Genomic DNA, 22,100 nt, shown 5'->3' with positions numbered 1-22,100 from the left:
GGTCCTTAGCTACAAGCAGTCTGGAAATCAAACACAAGCCAGCCGAAAGTGAGAACAGTTTATTAAAAATAAAGAGCAGATATAGACAACATCTGGGAGACTTGGAAAAGGAGTCTTGTCTTTGGGATCTGGGGATTCTGTGGAGGATTGTGGTTTGGTGTACGTGTCCTCTCAGGCAGCCAGGAATTTGCTAGAACAAGGACAAGGGTCTTGGTCCTTTATAAGTCAATTATTCCTTGGAGCCAGGGGGTCTTGGCATCATGATGTTTGATACCAGTTGTCTAGAATATGTATATGGTAGCTTCATTCAGTCATCCTTGCCTGGGCCTTCCTTAGATGTTGTGCTAGAAGACTCTAAAGAAACCATTAACTCCTTGCCTTTTACAAGGGGGACATACACTATTCGCACGATAAGGCATGTGGAAAGTGGGGGTGCAGGTCCCAGCAAGAATAGAAGCAGGAAACGGAGCAAAAAGCAGAATTTTATGGAGTCCTTCAGTTTCTCTGTCTCACAATTACTAGAACTTGCTACTACGTTTGGCACTGTAAATATCCAACAGTTCTTCAAGGTGTTCATTATACAACTCAGTCTGTACTTGAGAAAACTGGGACTCACAAAGGGGAATTGGCTAAACCACAAAGCCATTTTCTCCTTTATCATAGAAGCACAGTTCAAATGCTGAAGCTTCCAAATCAGTGCATCAGTCACTGCCTTCGTTGAATGTTATGAAGCTCATTAAAAAACAAGGGTTCCTCTTCCTACTCTGGAGGAAGAAGGAAAATCAAGACAAAGAAGAGATAAATGATAGCTGTGAATTATTTAATTTTAATCAAACCACAGAGGGAAATAGTGTAATCTTAAATGAGAATATGTACTTTCTACCCCTTGTACTTTTCCTTCATTTACACATGTTCTATTCTCTATTTTTTTCATATCTATTGAATGCATATGATGTGCTAGACACTGTTCTAAGGATTCTGCATACAGTTCTCACAATGACCCAACGAGATATTATAATTAACCCATTTTACAGATGAGGAAATGGAGGCACCAGGTACTAAGCTAAGCAGTTTGGCTCCAGAGCCTACCCTTTTAGCCGCTGTATTAAACTTCTCTCCCATGTTCTCTCATACGCTTCTAAGCCTACTGGACCTGTGCATTTTCCCCAGTGAAGACATCCAACTGAAATGTTAAGGAAAACCTAGAAATTACATACAATATAATTACATCTATCCCTGGGGGTCTTTTCTATAATATCCCCAAGTTTTATTTATTCTCTCTGAATATCAGCATAGAGAAAAGGCTGTTACTCAGCTGTTTTTAGAATTTGGGCTTTGACACAAGTGAAAATTCAAGGATTTTTCTGGGAAATTGGATTCCCTGCATATTTGAAGAAGGGGAAGACTAGCTTTGGAAGAAAGTATTTTTTTCTGCTGTGACTCTGAAAGAGCTATATTTCACATTCCAAACCTAAGAGCAAAATCAAGCTGTATATCTATGCAGATTGGATTGTGGCACGTTTATGGGTATTTTATTTGTCATAGAAAACCTAATGAAGAGGCGCCTGGGTGGTTCATTCCATTAAGCATCTGACTTTGGCTCAGATGATGATCTCACCATTCCTGAGTTTGAGCCCCACATGGGTGTGCTGACGGTGTGGAGCCTGCTTGGGATTCTGTCTCTCCCTCTCTCTCTGTCCCTCCCTGGAGTTTACTCTCTCTCTCTCTCCCTCCCTCAAAAATAAATAAACTTAAAAAAAAAAAGAAACAATGAAGATTTGGGAGGAAAAGTGTGTGGTGTCATGGAAAGAGGGCTGGCACGGGAGTCAGGGCCGGTTTTGGCTATGTCCGCTTAGCTTTATTCCTTCAGCTTCTCTTCACTTATGTAGGCTGCCGTTTTCTCCTCTGAGTATTTAAACTGTTAAGGCACAATAAATTATAGAGGGTTCTGAAAGAGTGAAAGGCAGAGAATCCACTAGGGGACCTAATGGCTCTGGGAAGTATCTCTTTGGCCTAGTCGAGAAATGGAATCATGCCAGAGAGGGAATCAAGGTGATGAATACCAAGAAGAGGAGGGAATATTCTCTCAAGCAACATCAACGAGACTTTCCAGGCATTATTGCTTTGACCCAGCTGTATGCAATGCCCAATCTATTAAGGGTGGATCTTCTCATGATGGGGACTCTCCTATAAATGTTCTTGCTTCTCCCCTCTGCAACTTTTAGCCCATTGGGGGACTAAGAGGAATATCTTAATGCCAAATAAGAGTTCTCCCCACCAATAAAAAGAAAACAGATTTCTGTGAAAATATTTAGCTCTGCCTATACTCAGATATCTCTTCAAGGCAGGAGTCAACAAAGATAGCATTCTTTACCTATTTGTGTAAACAAAACTTTGGGGGAATGCAGATAGACCTATTTGTTTACCAACTGCCTCCTTCAACAGCAGAATTGAGAAGCTGAGACAGAAGCCACATGGGCCACAAAGCAAAAATACTTACTGTCTGGCTTTTTTCAGAATCAGTTTGCAGAATCCTGCTTCAGGGAATCTTAAAGGCAACTCTAGCTCAGAAAACACCTGCGCTACCTGTCCCCCTAAACTGTAGAGATGCCAGTGTCATCAGTGGCATCCTCTGAGTATTTGTTCCCTCACAGTCCAAGGGTATCCTCAAGATCAAACAAGCCTCGAGGGAATTTTTTTCTTTCCACTACATCAGGCCTCTAACAGCCATGTCACCTGATTATCCTTCTACTGGCAGAATGCACATGGCACTCACATCTCCCAGACCACCTCGGCGCTGGCAAGGGACGCAGCGATGGGACTTATAGAAAGGCAACTAACCACAAAAATATCTCAAATGAGCCCATGATGACACAAAAATTATGTAATTTTTTATAAACATTTTTGATAATTCATTTTAACTATTTTGATGGAATATTGTCAGATGGAAAGTAATCTACATTTCCAGTATTTCACTCAACAAGCAATCTTGTGACAAAATTATATAAAGTGACTTAATTAGCAGAAGTTACTGTATAACAATATACCAAATTTTAGGTAGATTAAATTTAGACATTAAGGATTCGCAGGACACCACAGTTAGGAATCCCCTTCATATCATCCACAACTATTGGCCAATGCTGTATTGCCTTTGCTTAGAATGAATTCACCTCCTGCTGGCTATATCCTCTGTTTCCTAGGATGCCACCTCAGACACAATCTTAGAAGACACCAAGAATTCTATCACTTCTTCCCTAATCAAACTTTCATTACTCTTCTCTTTAAACAAGACTTTCGAATTCTTTTCCTTCACTCATCTCTGCCTTTAGCTAAAGTTTCCCTGGAAAGCAACTGATCTCGCATCCAATATTGCCCGAATAGTTGCTTCCTTACCTGTGGGCTCTCAAACCCTGAGACAAAGAGCATTCTATAAATTCATCCTGATGTCCTAGGGAAAGTTACACAAAATCTCGTTTATTATATATACTCATCATCATATCTTTCTCATCCTTTTGTTCAACCGTTCATATTCTCTGTAACACTATGGCATTGTTAAGTCCTAGGTGATTCTTTCATGTAGTATTTTTCAAGTTCTGGATGAACAACCCACTACTTGGGGCATGAGATCATTTTAATTGATCAAAATAAGCTCATTTTAATGAAATGGAAGAGAATAGGTACAAACAGAGCAGATAAGAAAATATTAGAGTACCCCAAACTTTAGCATATACACACTTTTCTATATTGTACACATGTATTATATAATATATATTATACATAACCTTTGTATATATATGAACCATAATATAAAATAAATTTTTTTCTGTGGGTTAACATCAAAAATATTTGTAAGTTACTGTTCAGATGTCTTTCCTCTTCTCCCTACTCCATCCTTCAGAATTCTTCCTTTAGTACAAGACTGCATTTGGAGTTAGATTAAATACACCTTTAACTTTAAGAATCCAGACAAGTTTTTGAGTACCAAAATTGCCCTCTAAGATGGCTTTGCTTGTTCTTTTCTTAATTGTCCCTTTAGATCAATTTAGTTGGACAACTGTTATCTCATTTCTTGGCCCAAACACAGAAGGATACTTTTACATGGGGAAATACAATGCCACTGCAGCACTAGAAATTTAATTACTAATTAATGTCTTTATTTATATCTATAAATTGATCATTTAAAGTCTATGTTACTGTAACTCTGAAAATAAAATTGTTTTAACATTTATAACTTTCTGTAATTCATAATGTACAGGCTTATGTAGATCATTGTTTCAAAGCATCTCAGTAAATTGTTCTTTGAAATTGAAGTAATATATTTGAGGGGAAAAGAAACAAATTCCTTGAGAATAAAAAAAAAAAACAGCATTGTTTCCATTGAAGTAGAAATCTGCTCTCACTCTCAGATACTGTAGACAGTGGCAATGACAATCTCGGTCAAGTGAACTTCATTACATTCTGATGAAATGATAATTGGTGTTTCATGGGGCACTGCACAAGTAAGGCCCTGGCTTTTACCAATACCTTTCATCATTTGCTCCTGCAACTCTACCAATTAACTGACTAGGTAGAACTGTGTACTTTTTAATTTGCCAATAACATGAAGACTTTTCTATCAATTAAGAAGCTCAAATTTTTAAAATAGATTATAGTACCATCCTGACTTTTATCTTTGTATTGTCAAGACCCACATTGAAATTCATCAGTGGCAGTGTTAAATCTTATCCTCTTTGGGTGTGACTTGAACTAGATGACTACTGGGGTCCCTTTCGGTTTTAAAAGTCACTGGGGTGCCTGGATGGCTCCGACTCTTTAAAAAAATTCTTTTTACATTTATTTATTTTTGAGAGATAGAGTGAGACAGAGCGTGAACGGGGGGAGTGGCAGAGAGACAGGGATACACAGAATCCGAAACACGCTCCAGGCTCTGAGCTGTCAGCACAGAGCCCGATGTGGGGCTCAAACCCACAACCCATGAGATCATGACCTGAACTGAAGTCGGACATTCAACCGATGGAGTCACTCAGGCACCCCATGGATGGCCCCAAATCTTGATTTAAGCTCAAGTTGTGATCCCAGGGTCATGTGAGATTCTCTCTCTCACTCTTTCAAATAATGAAATAAATAATAATAATAATAAAATTATTTGGCTCCGCCTATCTCCCTAACTGCATCTGATACCACCCCCTGGTTCTCCGTGCTCCAGTCACACAGGTTGGCCACTAACCCCAAAAGAGAGCAAGCTGTTACCTTTTGAGACCTATGTTCTTCCATTCATCTGGAACATTCTTTCATCGATCCCATTTGCTAGCTCCTGTGTATCCATCAGATCTCATCCAAAAGACCACTCCTCAGGGAGACTTTCCCAATAATCCTCATTTAAGGACCCACCCCCATCATAACATCCTGTTTGTTACTTTTCTTCTATGTATAACAACATGGCTTTGTCTCTCATTTAATTTTGTCTCACTGGAATATAAATTTCATAAGGACAAGACATTTTCTGTCCCACTTTATCCTTTATATTCTCACCAGAGCGCCTATTTTCTACTATGTAGAATACCAATAAATTTGTGTTTAAATATGTGATTAAGGGAATCCTTGAATTTTTAAAAAATCAATTTGTCAAGCTCTTGAAAAATAGCATTAAAAGCATTCCTTCTCGGGGCGCCTGGGTGGCTTAGTCGGTTAAGCGTCCGACTTTCGCTTAGGTCATGATCTCGCGGTTCGTGGGTTCGATCCCCGTGTCGGGCTCTGTGCTGACTGCCGGCTCAGAGCCTGGAGCCTATTTTGGAGTCTGTATCTCCCTCTCTCTCTGACCCTCCCCTGCTCACGCTGTCTTTCTCTCTCTCTCCTAGAAATAAATAAAAATATTTTTTAAAAAGGTATTCATTCTCTTTGCCTGTCTCCTGCTTTCAGATCCAGATTGGATGCTTTATAATTAGACACAATATAGGGAAATGATTTTACATTGTCTCTCTGTCCTATGATACCCAGTGATCCAATGTCAAATCAAGAGGTGACTGTTTCCTCATTCATTTCCCAGTCATCGCATCCCTGACTTTCTCCTTCTTTCACTGATTCACTTTGAATGTAGCCTCCCCATTAATTCATTTATTCACATATTTGGTGAGCTCTGGCCAAGTGCTACGCACTAATCTAAAAGCGAGATCAATGCAGTTAGGAAAACAGACAAAATCTCAAAACAGACAAAAACATTAAAAAAAATACCTAGTATCAGAATTCTACTTATTTCTTAGAAATAGGAAGCCTTTTTAGACTCCCCAAATGGATTCTATTTTTCTTTTCTTTGGAGACTTTCTGGAAATTTTTTGGCCATCTTTTGTCATTTAATATGCTCTTTCACATTTTTGAGATAGTTGTAAGTATGATTTCCTTCTATTAAAATGATAAACTACTTAAAAGTAGATAACTTGTGTAATGCATATTTTACATATAGTTTCTAAAATAGTGGCTGGTACATACTTGGAGATTAAAACTGAACTTTTTAAAGACGTGAATTTCATTGTAACTGGATAAAGCAAACATATGACTGTTTAAAAACTTTTTGTGTCCTATACCATATCTACAAATATTTTAAATCAGTGGTTATCGAAGTTTGGACTAAGGATCCTTAAAATAAAACTATTCTCATAATTTATAATACTGAGCCATTTGCCTTTTTCATTCTCATTCTCTCACAGGTACACTCTGGAGTTTCCCAGAAGCTTAATGACATGTAATAATGTGATAATGTAACAGATTGAACGCCTAAGTAGATATTAGAACCCAGCTGTCTTTTTTAAAACCAAACATTTTTAAAAAGGTTTATTATATCTTTTGAAAAACCACTCTTCAGGAGAGAACAAAGTCCTATGGTTTGGCTAATTCAGAGGCTTGAAAACCCATCTTCTGGTAATTACTGTCAACAAAACATGGCCTAAAGACAAAGCTGAGCAGATGGGGTAGCAGTCCAAGAATTTATTTAGATGTTAGTCACAGGTGCAGAGAAAGGGATATGTGAAAGAGGAAAAAATTGTGGAAAATAATCGGTGCCAGTCTCAGGTTTTTATCGCTAGGTGACTTTAACTCTAGAAGTCTCCAAGGCATGGTGCACAGTGGAAATGGAATGTGTCTGAAAATCAGGTTTAAGTCTGAATCTTGGCTCCATTTATTTCAAGTCTTTTAGAATCATTTATTCTCTACGTCTGGCTGGTAGTTGAAGATAATAATAATAATAACTGCTACCACTTATGGATTATTTACTTCCCACTAAAAGCTTTAGTCTTCATTTAATTATTAAAACACAACAAAAGACATGAATTACTAGTATTCTCAACCTGCAGATAAGGAATTTAGTTTTATAAAGACAAAGTAAAGTGTCAAAGTACACAGAAAAGTGCCTGGGCAGATTTAAATCCAGATAGTCTGACTTGACCATTCTTATTCTTGAACAGTTTATTATAAAAGTAAATAAAGTTATTTGTAAGAAAGTACTTTGTAAACTATAAAAAGTTGCCTAAATGACAATTATTATGACTTCAAGTGTTCTTTTTTTGTGATCTTATTTCCTTTCAGAATGTAAATTTATTGATATTTACACAGGTAATTTTTGTTAAAAAATAACTTGCATGGCATGTAAAGAATTTTGAGAAATTTTCCAGAAAAGGAGAGGAAACCTGTGTGTGTGAGAGATTAATCCTGAGTTTCTCAAAATTATTTCATAATGGAAAACTTTTTCCATCACATTAATTTCTATATCAAATCATTAGTATACTGCAGAATACACATGCTGACCTCAGCATTTTTCCCATGTTATTAAAAACTTCAATAAACACTGTAATGGATGCATACCTTTCCTCAAATGGATATAACATGGTTAGCATAATCATTCCCCTTTACTGGAATAGAATTTGTTCCCGAGTTTCAGCTTCCATAAATAATGTGAAGATGAACATTTTTTGAGCAGTTTTCTTCTGTATGGGACATAAATTCTTCTAATAGTTTTTCGGCTCAATGTCAGACTGATTTGTAGCAGTGGATGAGAGTGCTCAATGCACTATATCCTTCCTTGCCAGCGCTGATTAATCTCATTTTAAAACAATTTTCCTTATTTGATAGCCTTCAGAAGTATGAACTTACTAGTTTTTTATTTTATTTTTTCTCAAGTTGTGAAAAGCAAGGTATCTTATTAAACTATTTTTTCAGCTTTATTGAGGTATAATTGACAACTAAAATTCTAAGATAGTGATTAATGTAATCATTTGATATATATATATGTATTGTAAAGGATTCCCCCATCAAATTAACACATACATCACCTCACATATTTATTTTTGATGAGCACACTTAAGTTCTACTCTCTTAGCAAATTTCAATTGTACAATACAGTGTTATCAATGATAGTCACCATGTTATGCATTAGGTCTGAGGACCTTATTCATTTTATAACTAAAAGTGTGTGCCTTTTTATCAGCAACTTCTTATTCCCTCTACTGCTCAGCTCCTGGTAACCACTCTCTGTTTATGAGTTTGACTTTATCATTTTTTTATTATACATATAAGTGATACCATGCAATGTTGTATTTCTCTAGTTTATTTCACTTAGCATAAGGGTCTCCAATTTCGTGGAAGGCAAATGTCACAAATGGGAGGACTTCCTTCTCGTTGAAAGCTCAATCACATCTTGTTTATATATATACACCACATTTTCATTATTCATTCATCCATTGATGGACAGAGTGAATAATACTGCAGTGAACATGGGAGTACAGATATGTCTTCAAATAATGGTTTCATTCCCTTTGGATGTACACCCAAAAGTGGAATTACAGGATCATATGGTAGTTCTATTTTTAGTTTTTGAGAAAGCTCCATACTGCTTTCCATTGTGACTGCACCCGCTTGCATTCCCAAAAGCAGTATACAGGGTTCCCTTTTCTCCACATCCCACCCAGCATTTGTTATCTCTTGTCTTGTTGATAAAAGACATCCTAATAGATTTGAGGTGACATCTCATTGAGGTTTTGATTTGCATTTCTTGATGATTTCCATGTACCTGTTGGCCATTTGGATGTCTTCTTTGGAAAAATGTCTATTCATATCCTTTGACCAATTTTTACTCAAATTGTTTGTTTTTTTGCTATTGAGCTGTCTGTGTTCTTATATATTTTTAATATTAACCCCTTACCAGATATATGAGTTGCAAATATTTTCCTCCCATTCAGTAAGTTGCTTTTCATTGTGCTGATGGTTTCCTTTGCTGTGCAGAAATTTGTTAGCTGGATGTAGTCCCACTTGTTTATATTTGCTTTTGTTGTCTTTCCTTTTGGTGTTAATTACGAAAGAACATTGCCAAGGCCATTGTCAAGAAATTTACTCCGTTTTCTTCTAAGAGTTTTACGTTTCCAGATCTTATGTTCCAGTTTTTTTTTTTAATTTTTTTTTTGTTTTTTATTTATTTATTTCTAGGAGAGAGAGAGAGAGAAACAGCGCGAGCAGGGGAGGGTCAGAGAGGGAGGGAGTCACAGACTGAAACAGGCTCCAGGCTCTGAGCTGGCAGTCAGCACAGAGCCCGACGCGGGGCTCGAACCCACGAACCACGAGATCATGACCTAAGCGAAAGTCGGACGCTTAACCGACTAAGCCACCCAGGCGCCCCATGTTCCAGTTTTTTAACAACAAGTTGTTAAGTAGGTATAATTTCATTATAATTGCTTATTGGTAATTGGAATAAGTTTTCTGACATATAATATTATTTTTGTAAAAGGCACTGATTTTGCTATGGAAACTGAGAGTATGGCTGCACACACATATGCACAAAACAGTGTAACAGTTCTTGTTTGTCAAGGAGAAGGAGAAAAGTTTTGTGGAAAACCTTCTTCTCTAAGAACAGAGAAGAAAGAGGAAGGGGATGGAGCACCTGATCCTCCTGGCCTTTTGGACCAGGTCTGAACTCCTTTAAGTAGGGAAATAAAAAATAAGAAGATGTTGAAACTGTTCACCTTATGAAGCTATACATATGCTCAGCTATTTTTTGGGGGGGTCATATCACAAAATGCAGCATAAGCTGGAGTCATGGAATAGAACCCATTGTTGGCTGGAAATTGGAAACTTGACATGCACTCGTTATCACATCCCCTAAAAGGGAGTGACAAAGCTTTTTCAAGTGACTCTTTTTGCCATAAACTGGGATATGCAGTACATGGAACAATAGAGGAAGAGTATGTTTGCTGTGGAGTTTCACTAGTAAGAGCATCAGCTCTGGAGTCAGACCGCCTCAGTTCAAAAGTTGGCTTTGCCACTTGGTGGCTTTGAAAACTTGAAGCCCCATTGTGCTTCAGATTCCTCACCTGTCAAATGAGGGCACTAAAACACCTATGGTATGTGGTTATTGCAAGGATACAATAAGATAGCCTGTAGAAAGCACAGCACAATGCCTCACACATAATAAGTGCTCAGTACATTATCATCCACAGTTACTCTAACTGACAAAACAGATGTAATTTTTAGCCCTTTCAAGGCATCATAAAGTAACAGAAGGAAGATAAGGCTGAGGTCCTGCCTTCTTATAATCAGGGACTGACAAGCCAGTAGACTTCTTTGTTACTGTTAAAAGGGTGGTAAAAATCATTAACCATAAGGAACTCAAGGTTGAATAATTTAAGAAAGTAGTCCAAATTTTTAGTTTAAAAGTATTGTTAAATCCTGATGCTTTTGTTTCTCCTTCTCCTTAAATATTTATCTTTCAAACTGGAATGCACAGATAAGAATGAAGATTAGCTATGAATCTGGCTGATATAAGTAGAGAGAATATCAGGATGGAAGTCAGGGAATGTGGTTTCTTGTCTTCATTCTGTTGGCATCCTTGGGGTAAATAAGTCACTTTACAACTCTGAGGCTCAGTTACATCAGTTGAAAAATAAGTATACCGGAATATATTTCCTTATAAAATGGAAAATGTTATACTGTGAAAAAATTTGTGGCTTGGTTATCAGAGAAACAGATCTGAAACTTGACTTCACACTTTCTGACTATGTGATCTTGAGAAGGTCACTTTTCTTCTTGGTCATTTCACTCTATGGATACGCTTTACTTCTCTATGCATACACTGACTACTGAGCAATATATGAATTATAATGACTTTAGATTATTTGTTGACACACCATCTTGAAACAAATTAAAACATGTTATAAATAGAGGTAATCAAATAGTCATGGAGCAGGTTTTTTTCTCTTTGATTTGACTGAATATGTCAGATAAAACTACTTTAACTTATTTGCTTCAGTTCCTATAGTCAAAATGAGAAAGTTTTTAAATTGAATATGACCTTTAAGATTATGTATGTCAACCCCAGTATTTTATATGTTAGAAAACTAACCTCAGAACCACAGTCAAGGAGCTGGGGGAATTATATTCTTTTTCATCTCAGTCCTATCTAATATGGTTAAATTAATCTCTTCAAGGCCTATCTATGCTATGTAATATAAGTTAATTCTTCCAAAGGATCCAGTACTAATTTTAAAAAGATACTCAAGATTTTGATTGATGGCTTAGAAAAATTTACATGTCTTAATATTCTTTATCCTCATAACTCAGGTGAAATCTCATCCATTTTCAAACACCTCAGTAAATCAGCATGAAAGGAAACATTCTCCTTTTCCTATGTAAAAAATGTAGAAATAAATAAGTGTGCCCATATCATGAGACAGAGTCAGCAAAGTATTCCCACAGAATCAAGCATTGACATGAAAACTTAAAACAGAAAAAGAACAGTTGCCCTTATATAAGTAATTACAAACCATTCTAAAAGTTGGGGTCTTCTAAAACTAGTCTGCCTAATGTCATAATCTGTAAATTTGCACAAGACTCTCACCAGCCTTTCCTAGCTTCACTGAAGTCAGGATTCTATCTGATGATTAAATGATGAGGACTACTCTTTGATAAATAGAAAATGCTATAGAACCTTTTACAAAGCATACGATAGTTTATCTAGAGTGCTTCTACGATAGCAAAGGTAGTATAAGTACTCCCAAGAGGTGATGGGTTTCTGCTTGGTGTGAAAATTACCTGTGTTTTTAAAGTGATCAAGCCACTGAGCTCATGACTTACCTCTCATTTCAAAAGTTCATCCCCCAAATTCTGAGGATTACATAGCCTTACTTTCCCAGTCTTTAAATCATCTCTCTGTTCCACCATTTCATTTATTCCCTTTCTACCATAGGAAGTGCACTCATTTCTGACTGTGCAGGAATTGGAGGCCCACATCAAGCTGTGTGACATACTTGAATGACAAAATAATGGAATGATCCCAGGGACTCTGGACTCACAGCAGAGGTACTTATTGCTTAGCAACCCCAACTGATGTCAAGAGTTTTGCTAAATGCAGATTGTAAGTAGGACTGTTGAAAATCAAAATTGCTTTCCTATAATTCTTTTACATTGTTTTCAACAAAAAATATTAATTAATTCACCCATTTATATGCTTGATTGATTGATATAACAGCTTTCTGGCCAAGCACTAAAGTAGCAACTGCAGTTAGCTGGTCACACTACAGGGCCATAGAAATACAAAACAAGAGAAAAGAACTCCCACAACTTGTCCTGGAGGATAATCATCTGCTTTTCTGAATTGATATTCAAGTTCATTTCTCTAATCATTGTTGCTACTCAAAGTCTAGGAAAGTAATAAATAATGGTAGAATCTTTGGAAGCACATTGAAAATAATGGTATATTACTTAATAACTCTTATTTATCAACAGCATACTCCAGTTCAGACACCATATTTACTCCATGTTTGGGGCCTTTGTTTTCAGAAAAAGTAACTGACTGTATTCTCAGTAGTGCTAAGTAGAGTCCCACAGGCTCTTTAATTTCAAATGTGCTGTAGGGAGCCAAATATAAAATACGAACTATTTCTTTAAATCAGAACTATATATCCCATTTGTGTCACTATAAAAAATCGTACCTGCTGCTACTAGGAATTGCTACTGGAAGATGTGCTTTATCAGTTTTCACGTAGCTTTAACCAACAATAAACTGAAAAGAAGAGCTGATTGAAATTTTAGATATACCTCCTTAAAATGAAAGCCCAGTGTGAGGATGGTATTCCTTTCCCAATCATAAAATGGGCATGCTTTTCTCTAGACAGCAGATGCCAGTGTTAGGAGAACAGACAAGTCTTTCAGTAGTCCTCCATATGGTACAGGCCAGTGGTTAAGGAAGTCACCTCACAAATTAGCTAGATCCTAAGGAACCAGAATACTCAACTAATACAAATGATTTATTTAAAATATTACACACAACACATTTAAAGAAAGAAGCCAATGAAAATAGCACCACATTTTCAGGAGGTTTTTTCCTGCCTTTTTTCCTTTCTTTCTCATTCTTTTCTTTATTATTTATTTGTTTGTATGTGGAGATTTTTTTCTTAAATAGTTTATTGTCAAGTTGATTTCCATATAACACCCAGTGCTCATGCCCACAAGTGCCCTCCTCCGTGCCCATCACCCCCCCTTCCCCTCTCCCCAGCTCCCATCGGCCCTCAGGTTGTTCTCAGCATTCAAGAATCTCTCATGGTTTGCCTCCCTCCCTCTCCCCAACTATTTTTCCCCTTCTCCTCCCCCATGGTCCTCCATTAAGTTTCTCCTAATCCTCCTATAAGTAGAAGCATATGGTATCTGTCCTTCTCTGCCTGACTTACTTCGTTCAGCATTAACACCCTCAAGTCCCATCCATGTTGCTACTCATGGCCAGATNGGTGTGGAGTTTGGTGAGTTCCTTATAAATTTTGGATACTAGCTGTATGTGGAGATTTTCAATTTCTTCTTGAAGCACTTTCACTAGGTTGGGTGTCTTTCAGGGAATTTGTCCATTTCATCTAGGTTATCCAATTGTCAACATACTATTGTTCTAGTATACCTTCATATACGTATATATTTTTTACTTCTTTGAGGCCATTAGTAACATTCTCTTTTTCATTACTGATTTTACTAATTTAAGTCTTCTTTTTTTCTTGATTATTTTGTTTTTCCTAATGTTTCATAGTGGAAGGATAAGTCATTAAATTGACATCTCTCTTCTTTTTTATTTTAAGCATTCATAGCTTCAAGTTTCCCTGTAAGCACTATTTTATTTGCATTTCATTAATTTTCAGTATGTTGTGTTTACAATGTCATTTATCTCAAAGTATTTTCTAATTTCCTCTTATGATTTCTTTGAGACACCAGTTATTTAGGAGGGTATTGTTTAATTTTCATATATTTGTGAATTTCCCAAATATCATGTGTTATTGAGTTCCAATTTTATTCCATGTGATCAGAGAACATACTTTGTATAATTTACATTTACTAAGATATGATCTATCCAGGAAAATGTTCCATGTGCACTTGAAAAGACTGTGTATAGATAATGTTCCATAGATACTGTTAGGTCTAGCTGGTGTATAGTGTTGTTCAAGTCTTCTGTTTCTTTATTGATCTTCTAACTGTTTATCAAATATTGAAAGTGAATGTTGAAGTCTTCAGCTATTATTCTTGAGCGGTCTACTTGCCCTTCCAATTCTGTCAGTTTTCCTTCGTATAATTTGGGCTCTGATATTAGCATATAGTTTATAGTTATATTGTCTTGTTGGCTTGACTCTTTCATTATTACAAAATGCCCTTCCTTTCCTTTAGTAAAAATCTTTGCCTTATAATCTACTCTATCTGCTATTAGTATAACTGTTCCCACTCCCTTTTGGTTACTGATTGCAAGATATGTCTTTTTACATATTTTTATTTTTAATGCATTTGTGACTTTGAATCTAAATGAGTCTCTTATACACAGCACAGAGTTGGATTATTTTTTAATCTATGAAACTAATTTCTTTGATGGGGCACCTGAGTGGCTCAGTAGGTTATGCATCTGACATCAGCTCAGGTCATGATAAGACGGTTGATGGGTCTGAGCCCTGTGCCAGGCTCTGGGCTGATGGCTCAGAGCCTGGAGCCTGCTTTAGATTCTGTGTCTCCCTCTCACTCTGTTCCTCCCCCACTTGTGCCCTGTCTCTCTCTCTCTCTCTCTCTTAAAATAAATAAATACTTTAAAAAATAAAACTAATATCTTTGTTTTAGTTTATGCATACTGTAATTACTAATAAATTAGGATATATGTCTGTGATTTTGCTATTTATTTCTATATACAGTATACTTTGTTTATTCCTCCATTTTTCCAGTACTACATTCTTTTGTGTTAAGTAGGCATTTTCTAGTGTACAATGTTAATTCCCTTGTTGTTTCTTTAACTATATATTTTTAGTTATTTTCTTAGTGGTTGACCTGGGAATTACAGCTAATATCTTAAAGAAAAAAATCTGGTTCAGATTAATACCAGCTTAATTACAATATTGTACAAAAACTTTGCTCCTCTGCAGCTCCATTATCTCCCCTCTCCTTTGTGTTTTTATTGTCATAAAAATTACACCTCTCTAGGTTGTAGATGACTATAAGCAGATTTACAATCTTTGCCTTATGCAATTATATTTTAAATTAGTTATAAAAGACAGAGAACAAACTCATGGTTGCCAGAGGAGAGGAGGATGAAGGGTGGGCAAAATGGGTGAAGGGGAGCAGGAGGTATAGGTACCCAGTCATAAAATGAATATCTTGGAAATAAAATACACAGCATAGAGAATATACTCTATGATAGTGTAATAGTGCTGTGACAGATGGTAGCTACACTTGTGATAAGCATAGCATAACATATAGATCTTTTGAATCACTATGTTGTACATTTGAAACTAATGTACCATTGTGTGTCAACTATACTCAAATAAAATTTTTAATAACTTAATTATAAAAGGAAACTTCCAAATAAAAATACACTCACTTCTTTTTAAAAATTTACTTAGTTACTATTACCAGTACTCTTTATTTCATCATTTGGGTTTGAGTTACTATCTGATGGTTTTTCATTTGATATTGAAGCCACCCTTTTATGATTTCTTATGCAGAGGTCTGATAGTAATGAATGCTCTCAGCTTTGCTTATTGGTACGTGTCTTAATTTCTCCCTCATTTTCAAAGGATAGTTTTGCTAGAGATGGTTTTGCAAGTGATAGTTTTGAAGAATACTTTGGGTTAACAATCTTTTTCTTCCAGCACTTTGAATGTATCCTCATACTGCCCTCTGGCTTTCATTGTTTCTGATGAGAAAGTGGCTGTGAATCTTACTAGGAACCCTTGTACCTCCTGAGATGTTTCTCTCTTTCTACTCTCAATATTTTCCCTTTGTCTTTGGCCATTGACAATCTGGTTAGAATTTGTCTAGGTATGAATCTCTTTGGGTTTTCATATTTGGAGTTCACTGAGCTTCTTGAATTTGTCAATAAATTTTTCATCAAATTTGAGAAGTTTTCAGTCATAATTTCTTCAAATAGTCTTACTTCACCTTTCTCTCTCTCTTCTTGACATCTGGAAATATCATGAATATGCCTTATGCTTGATAGCATTCCATTGGTTTTTGAGAATCTGTTTTACTTTATTCTTTTGTCTATTTCTAAAACTGGATAATCTCAATTAATTTACTTTAAATTTATTGATTATTTCTTCTGCCCATTCAAATCTACCATCGAGCCTCTCTAGTAAATTTTATTTCAGTTGTCGTACTTTTAATTTTTTTAATGTTCATTTATTTTTGAGAGGGACAAAGAGAGACAGAAACAGTGTGGGGGAGGGGCAGAGAGACAGGGAGACACAGAATGCAAAGCAGGCTCCAGATTCTCAACTGTCAGCACAGAACCGGATGTGGGGCTTGAACCCACGTACTGTGAGATCATGACCCGGGCCAAAGTCAGACACTCAACTGACTGAATCACCCAGGCACTGTCAGTTATTGTACTTTTAAACTATAGTCTGTGTTTTTATTAATTCCTATCTCTTTATTTGTATTTTCTATTTACTGAGATATCATTCTCAAACTTTCCTTTAATTCTTTAGACATTCTTTCCTTTAGCTATTTGAGCATTTTTAATTTTTTGTTTATGAAAAAAATTGTTTTAACATTTATTCATTTTAAAAACTGTTTAAGTTTACTTATTTACTTTGAGATAGAGACAGACACAGCATGAGCAGGGGAGGGGTGAGAGAGAGAGAGAGAGAGAGAGAGAGAATCCCAAGCAGATTCTACGCTGTCAGCACAGAGCTTGATGCAGGGCTCAAACTCACAAAGCCGTGAGGTCATGACTAAGACCAGGGTGTAAGTCCTTCTCAGGTTTCTTCTTAACATATACTCAGTTCTGGGCATTTAAGCAGCCCTAAGTATGCAGGCAAACTTCTAGATCCCCAGGAATACGTCAGACCTTTTCAAAGCCACTATGGACAACTCATTTTCCAGATTTTTAAAAAGTTCTTTGGTTAGTCTATTGTTTGCTCCAAACGTTAACCACCATCTCAGGCAGTCAAAATATTTAATAATTGCCTCTAATTGTTTTTGACAGATGCCCTGGGGAAAAGGCTGTTCTCACTAGGTAGGCTAAAAGTCACATCAAGTAAAAACAGCCTTGTCAGCAAGAAACATCTGAAAGGTAAAATAATGATAATTCTCTGGGAATGGGTCTTCGGAGGAGCTCCAGCCCCAGTATGCACCACCAAATGCTGCTAGGTTGCTGACTTTCACCATGATCATGTGCTGTTGGTTTACAAGATTACCATAAATCTTTGCAGGAGGGCATGGGAATAGGGAAGGTTAAAATTCCAGAAGAATTACTTTTTTAATTGCAATTAAGCTGTGTTTACAAATTTTGGCAAGCTTTTGGTTAATTTCCAGAGTTCAATAAAAGATTCTGAATATTTCTGCCATTGTTCTCAACTTATGGAGGGAAGAATATTCAGAGGTCCTTATACCACCCTTTTTGATATCTTTTTATTTGATTTGGGTACATTTTGTTTTGTAATGTTTTCATGCACAACATAAAATTACACAAAGTTCAGTTTACTCTGTTACTAGGATCTACTCTACAACTAAACACAAAGAACAATAATAATTATCACAAATGTTAATATTTATCAAGGTCTTAGAATGTTCCATGCATAGTTGTAAATCTTGTAATACGTAGTAAGTCCATGCATAGTTGTAAATCTTGTATATGTAGTAAGTCTTTTAAAACAGCAATTCAACAGGTTAAGGTATCCATATCCATTTTTACAAATGTAGAAGCCAAACATTGCTCATCACCACACAATAAGTGGTAGTCAGGAATTAAACACCAGAAAGCCTTTACTTTATTTATTTATTTATTTATTTTAAAAATTTGTCTTTTATTTTGAAATTTATGTATTTTATTTTGAGAGACAGAGACAGAGAGCGAGTGGAGGAGGGGCAGAGAAAGAGGGAGACACAGAATCTGAAGCAGGCTCCAGGCTCTGAGCTGTCAGAACAGAGCCTGTCACAGAGCTCGAACCCACAGACTGTGAGATCATGACCTGAGCCAAAGTCGACAACCAACTGACTGAGCCACCCATGTGCCCCAAGAAAGCCTTTACTTTAAAGTACATGTTCTGTGTGTATATATATACCACAACTTCTTTATCCATTCATCAACTGATGGACATTTGGGCTCTTTATTACCCAACAATCAAAAAGAATGAAATCTTAACAATTTGCAACAATGCGGATGGAACTAGAGTTTATTTTCCTAAGCAAAATAAGTCAGTCAGAGAAAGACAAATATCCTATGATTTCACTTATAAGTAGAATTTAAGAAACAAAACAGATGAACATAAGGGAAGAGAAGCAAAAATAAGATAAAAACAGAGAGGGAGACAAATTAGAAGAGACTCTTAAATACAGAGAACAAACTGAGGGTTGCTGGAAGGGTGTAGATGGGGAGATGGGCTAAATGGGCCATGGGCATTAAGAACGGCACTTGTTGGGATGAGCACTGGGTGGTATATGTAAGTGATGAATCACTAACTTCTATTCCTGAAATCATTATTACACTATATGTTAACTAACTTGGATTTAAATAAAAAATAAATAAAATAAAATGACTTTCCTTAAATAAAAAACAAAAGTATATGTTTTTATGCATGACACTACAGACTGTAGTCATTTTTTCTATCCTTTTCCTAGAAGACTAATACAAAAGGAGAGGAAACTTTTTTTTATTTAGAAGTTGGGTTGGGCAACTACTATCAGGTATATCTATAAAAGGAAATTTCCTTTAGGAAAAGAGCACATCAGTAGGGATAAAATAGCAAAGGCTTGGGGTGTCCCTGGTCACCAGGATAATTTGCAGTACCACTTTGTCTACCAGTCATCAGTATTTGGAAATAGCTACAGAATAAGAAAAACAACCCCTTGGTTTGCATGTTACTGATTGTTTATGCTCAGATTTTCAGTTTGATTCTTTTAACAGCCCTATGACATATAATCTATTTTTTGGATAATAATTAAAAAAGCTTGAATAAGTAACTTCTTGAAAATAAAATAGTATGTCTTTACTATGTGCCAGGTAATGTTTCATGCATCTTACATTCATTGACATTTTCCCCTCACAACATCCTATGAGACATGTATTATTAGATTCCTTCCCATTTTTTACAGATAAGAAAACTGAGGCAGAGAGAAGTTAAGTAATTTGCCCAAGGTCATGTGATAGAGCTAAGATTTGAACACCTGGGTTTCTAGCTATAGAGAATGAAGTACCACAACAATAAAATAGATGAGATTGCAAGGTCGCAAATAAAGTGTCAGAATATTAAATTATAAAATAAAAATCACAATGCAATAAAATTAGTTTTGTGTCACTATACTCTTCACTCCTGTCTTGACTGAATAATGCACTTTACATTGAAATTAAGAAAACACCATAAGTAGACGTTAAAGCCCTATAAAACTTTCCATTATCCTGGGATTACTTCTAGGAAGGACATCAGTTTTGGTCTCTTTCTGTAATTCAGGAACAAAATGTTCCATGCATGAAAGAGAAATTCAAGCATAAAGAGGATAAAAGACTTTCCCAATGTCACCTGAAAATTCACCCTCCGGAGAAAAGCTAGGAATACAACTGAATTGCACAGCACATTCTTTCCCCAGTTCTTCCCACACATTTCTTGCTACAGTAACTCATTTCATAAACATAGTTCTGATGCCCAGCAGTGCTGCCGCCACTGAGCTGACTTAAGACTTTGTCACAGCACAGGGAGGTACAAACCAAATGCATGCCACTGATTAGATCATCCAACACTAAGTACAGATTTACTGAAACAGAAGAATGCGTGATTCATTCATCTTAAGTCAACCAGGATGTGGGAGAATGCTGTTCTCTTCTTGGTAACCCCATTTGCTGACATGGAGATTGCCTGGAAATCACTTCACTTCAGTTAACAGTTTTGGCTTTAAATTAGTTTTCACTTCCCAGACTGATACTTTATATATCTGAAGCATTCTAGTCTCTTTCTGTGGCTATTTTCACTTTTCATTTAAATTATGAAATATTTTGGGGTGCCTGGATGGTTCAGTCGGTTGAGCGTCTGACATCAGCTCAGGTCATGATCTCACAGTGGTGAGTTCCGGGCCCATGTCGGGCTCCGTGCTGACAGCTTGAGATTCTGTGTCTCCCTCTCTCTCTCTCTGCTCCCCACCCCCCGATCCCACTCTCTCTCTCAAACATAAATAAACATTTAAAAAAATAAATAATGAATAATGAAATATTTCAACCTCACCTGAAATTTTAATATCATTTTGATCTATTTGAAAGGTGACCTTTGGAAACCTCCGTTATAAATCCTACCAAATTCTGATTTCAATTCCATCTCCATTCAACCCTTAGGATCTGAGTGAACTAGGCACTAAGCAGTATTATTTCTGTGCTGACTTCATCAGTGATTTATTTTTATCATTTCATGCAACTTTTGTCAGAATTCTATTTTGATTCCCTGATTCCTTTGCATATGACTTCTTCGAATGTAATGTACTTCTAACCATTATTTACTCAGAAAGTCAGTCAGTCTTTAAATTTTAACAGAGAAGTTGCTTCCTCTGTAGATACACACCTGAACTTCCATCCTCTGTATGCCACTGGACTTTGCACAGCTCATTATAACTTCACTTTTACATCATTTATTTACCTGTACTTTCCAAACCAGATAAGAATTCCCCTGAGGGAAAAGGTTATGACCCACTCAGCGCACATCTAACAGGTTCTGATAAATACAAAGCGCCCAGTATGTAGTTTAGAATTAATAAATGAATGGAATTTATTTAAAAATTCATTAATTTAGTATAATGAAGGTTTTGCCAAGTCTGATTTTGTAAAATGCCTGAATTATAAGATATTTTATAAAACAACTATACTAATAAATATTTCTATTAGCTTCTAATACAGTAAATATTTTTTAAGTTTATTTATTTATTTTGGAGGGAAGAGGTGGAGAGAGAGGGAAACAGGACCCCAAGCAGACTCCACAGCACAGAGCCCAGTGTGGGGCTTGAACTCACAAACCATGGGTTCGTGACTTGAGCTGAAGTCAGATGCTCAACTCACTGAACCACCCAGGTGTCCCTTAAATATAGTAAATATTGTAAGATAAAACTAAAGGCTACTTAACCAGGAATATGTGGAAAAATTAATTTCTAACAAGTCACAATTCATATACATTACAAATTACCAGGTCATTAATGCAAAAGTCATTTTATATACAAAAAAGAAGTTGCTGATCCCTAATGGGAGATACACAGACATAGAATCCTTGATTTCCTGAGAATGTAGCTTTAAAAGCCTTTCATGTTACTTGCATTCCAAAACCTTAATGGTTGGCGAGCAAGTAATTATTTATTTTTTTAAATTTGTTAAATGTTTATTCATTTTTGAGAGAAAGAGAGACAGAGCGTGAGTGAGGGAGGGGCAGAGGGAGAAAGAGACACACACAGAATCCAAAGCACGCTCCAAACCCATGAACTCTGAGATCATGACCTGAGCCAAAGTTGGATGCTTAACTGACTGAGCTACCCAGGTGCCCCTAAGTATTTTTATTCAAGAGGTGTTAAAGATTTTTACAAAGAGAATCATATCCATGAAAAAAAACCTCCATGTAAAAGGAATTTATCATTCTCTTTCA

General features: G+C 36.3%; 1 long non-coding RNA gene across 1 annotated transcript; it reads right to left on the bottom strand.

The window, feature by feature from the left end:
* Window positions 1–43: 43 nt before the first annotated feature.
* LOC144236732 (uncharacterized) lies at window positions 44–12,257 on the bottom strand. Its single transcript, XR_013336635.1, has 2 exons — window positions 12,112–12,257; window positions 44–764 (listed from the first exon to the last, which is right to left on the bottom strand). It is a non-coding gene; the product is annotated as an uncharacterized LOC144236732 (long non-coding RNA).
* Between the last annotated feature and the right edge of the window lie 9,843 nt (window positions 12,258–22,100).

This window comes from Crocuta crocuta, unplaced genomic scaffold (genome assembly GCF_008692635.1).
Source record: "Crocuta crocuta isolate KB4526 unplaced genomic scaffold, BGI_CrCroc_1.0 scaffold270, whole genome shotgun sequence".
NCBI classification, from domain to species: Eukaryota; Metazoa; Chordata; class Mammalia; order Carnivora; family Hyaenidae; genus Crocuta; species Crocuta crocuta.
This window is presented reverse-complemented; position numbering and strand designations above follow the sequence as displayed.